The following is a 3552-nucleotide window of genomic DNA, read 5'->3' on the forward strand; positions in this document are numbered from 1 at the left end:
GGAGAAGTTGTGAGAAAAAGGCTTCAAAGCCAAAGAGCAAGAGCGCTGGCATCCATGAGGTTTCCGCATGCTGCCGGGTCGCTCGACCCGGCCCCGCCACTCTAAGCCGTCAAGCGAACGGCGGCCCAGTGGGTGTTTTCGCTCGCGCTCAACGTTACAAAAGCCTAAGTACTACACGCTCATCTCAAAAGCCGACCCCTTGTCACGGACCGGAGCCTCGGCCGTCAGACTCACAGGGGAGAAGCCCAAGAGGGAAGAATGCAGAAAAATGGCTCGAAAAAACGAAAAGAAAAGGCACAAACATTCACAAGGCTCATACACCATAAATTTAGAAACAGGCTCGAGGCCAGAGTTCATTACACCCAGTTAACCCCCAGTGGGTGGGTGGACCTGCTACCTAACAATTTTTTTACAAAGTCTAAAAATCAGGCATCGCCGCCACCGGATCGCGCAGCATCTGGGTCCGCCGAGGTGCCAGCATCGTCCTCCCCGGCGTCCGCGTCGCGGTAGACGCCCGTCTCCTCAGAGCTACCCTCCGGGTCATCCAGAAGAAGGCCGTAGTCCTCAGTAGGCACGACTCTGCCATCCTCCGCCCGCTCCGGCTGGAACTTGTCATGGAAGGCGAACCCGGCGATATAGCTGGCCCGGGCAGCGATTCGTCCGGCCTCCGCCTCCTGCTGGCTCTCCGAGATGGCCCGCTGGCCCATCAGCGCATCAAGCACCAGGTCCGGATGCCAAGACATCGCGAGCCGAAGCGCCATCTCGGCACCGGCACGGGCGACAGAAACTCGCCACTCATGAAGACAGTCCGGGCCCGCCTCCAACCACCGCGCTAGCCGCGTGAAGCTGTTCGGCGTGACGGCGCCCGGCCAGAGGGCCGCCGTCATCGCTGCATCGGCCTTAGAAAGTCGCGACATCTTCTCGCTCAATACTCGCAGGCGGGCCTCGGCGGCGGCCATGATCTCCGGGAAGGTCCAGACCACCCGCGAGTCAGTCCCGGAGCCGACGATTCCCTGCGGGTCACGTTGAAAGCGGATGGCCTCCTCCGCCAGCCGGCGCGTCTCCGGGAAGGCCCCTATCGAAAAGAAAAGCAAGTCAGAAGAAAGTCAATAAGGAAGAGAAGCCGGAGTCCCAACCCGGTAACGACAAAACCGAAGGAAAGCACTTACTGGAGAAGGACTCTTCCAGGTGCCGTGCTTGGAGCAACGTACCGCGGCTCTCTCGGGCGATGGTGCGGTCACGTTCCTGGAGCGCCTTCTCTAGGTCGGCGACCTTGGCAAGGGCCGCCTTAAGCTCGGCGTCCTTGTCCTTGGACGCCTTCCCGGCCTCCTCGCGGCGACGGGTCTCCGCTTGACGGGTCTCCTCCGCCGCGGCCACTAGCGTTTTCAGGCCCTCCACCTCAGCCTGGAGCTGCCCCTTGTCGTCGGCCAGCCTGCCGCGTTGCTGGTCCGCCTCAGCAAGGGCCTGCTACGCGTCCACGACCTTGGCGGCCTCCGCCTTGAGCCACTCCACCTCGGCCTCGAGGCGGCCCTTGTCGCCCTCCAGCCGCTCCTGCAGCCGACTGGCTTCGTCGAGCGCCCGCCGGGCCCCCGTCGCCTCCGCCCTCGCCCTCTCCACCTCGGCTCCAAGCCGACCGGCGTCAGCATCCAGCCGGTCATAGTGGAAGCCGGCCCGGACCAGCCGGGTCCTCCAAGACAGCACCTTGGCTGCAGCAAAGAAACTCAAAAACGAAGTACTACTTTAAGATTCGACCCAACTGCTACGCAGTTGGCCTGAATCTCAGGGGCTACACCAAGTGGGTGGGCTAGCGCGCCCCACCAGAAAAGAGCATGCAAGACAAGTACCTGCCACGGCGTGGAGCTCCTCCTCCTTGGCAGCGAGCCTTTCCTTGAGACGCCGGTGCGTCTCTTGGAGCCGGTTGAAGACGCTGACCCGATAGACGTCCAGTTGCTGCAAAAAGCAATGATCAATACAAGACATCAGGATAAGATTTGACCCAACTGCTACGCAGTTGACCCGAATCTCGGGGGCTACACCTAGTGGGTGCGCTGGTGCGCCCCCACAAAAAAGAGGCAATAAAAAATGAGAAGAATGCGATGGAAACTTACAAGCACGGCGCTCTCCAGCTCCTACGTCGCCTCGACCTCGGCCTGAGCAAAGGCCTGGATCCGGTCCGCCCGCCCTCGTAGGCGCCGGGTCACGGCGGTCATCGTCGCCTCCTCCTGGGTTGGGGGCCCGAAGAAGACCTTGCCGGTCCCGCCCCGCGTCGGCTGCGACCCGACGGCCCGGCGACCCCCGGGCTTGAGCACTAGGGCGTGCTCCGACGCCGGCTCGGCGGGCCGCCTGGCTCGCTGCTCCACCAACAGCGGCGTTTCACCCGACGCCGCTGCCACCGTCCCCACCGGTGCCGTCCACGATGCCTCCCCCAAGACGGCGTCACCGCCACCTCCGCCGGCCCCGCCCGCTCAACCACGTCGGTCCGCGGCAGGATGTCGCCCCCAACCACCACGACCTCCCGGTCGAGGTCCATCGCGTCCACACGGCCACCATGGCCGTGCTCCCCCTCTGACGATGGCACAAAGGCCACCACAACCGCCACCGTCCCCACCGGCATCTCCGGCCCCGCCTGCTCCCGCCCATGCCGCCGCGACGCTAACCCAGGCCCGGGTCGACGCCGCCTGCAGCTCTGCCTCGGCCCGGTTCCGATCCCGCCAGGCCAGGCCTTCGGTGTCGGACGGGTCCAGACCGACGTCCGGATCTGCCCGCCCCTCCTCCTTCTCGTCCCGGTCGACGGTGCCGGACCAGCTCCTCCGGAACGCGGCGCCCTCGATGGACGCCGCATCTGTCGTCGCCACCGCCAGTGAGATCGGCGACCTGAAACACAAGACAAACTAAATACAAGACAGAGCCACTCGACAACTTGGCCCAGGCTGAAAAAGGAACTCACCCCGGCTCCACTGAAACGACGGGTCTCACCGCCCTCTCCTGCGGTGCAGCACGCCGCCTCTAGGCGGCCGTATTCGCCGCCCCGGCCGGGTCCGCGGTGTGCTTCGTAGCCGGGGCTTCCGGTGCGACGCTGTCCTTCCCATGTGGCCGCCTCGCCGCTGGCGCTCCCCGAGGTGACCCGGCCTCGACCGCGCCGCCGCCTTCTCCACCCAGCGCAGCTACATTAATGGCTCACGTCATCCCCTCGACCCGGCGACCCGGCGATTCAAAAAGAAAGCACAAGGCTTACCAGCACGTTGCCCTGCGCCTTCGTCAGCTGCCGCCTCCTCCTCTCCACTGTGGGCCTCGGGCTCCTACGAGGCAGCCCACACCACCTGTGCCCGCGCCCGGTCATAAGGATGCCGGATGGCGTTCAGAAGCACTTCCCGTGTTGCATCGGGGCGGACAAGAAGATATGCACAAGCAAAGAATGGATACCAAGGACTCACCGATGGTGCCGGGTTCACGCGGCTGTACGGGGCCTTCCCAAACTCCCAGTCGCCCTGAAGGGTGGCCTTGGAGATGTCGTTGAACCAGCGCGCGACCAGGTCCGCGCCCAGCCATGTG

Source organism: Triticum dicoccoides, chromosome 3A (genome assembly GCF_002162155.2).
Source record: "Triticum dicoccoides isolate Atlit2015 ecotype Zavitan chromosome 3A, WEW_v2.0, whole genome shotgun sequence".
Taxonomy (NCBI): domain Eukaryota; kingdom Viridiplantae; phylum Streptophyta; class Magnoliopsida; order Poales; family Poaceae; genus Triticum; species Triticum dicoccoides.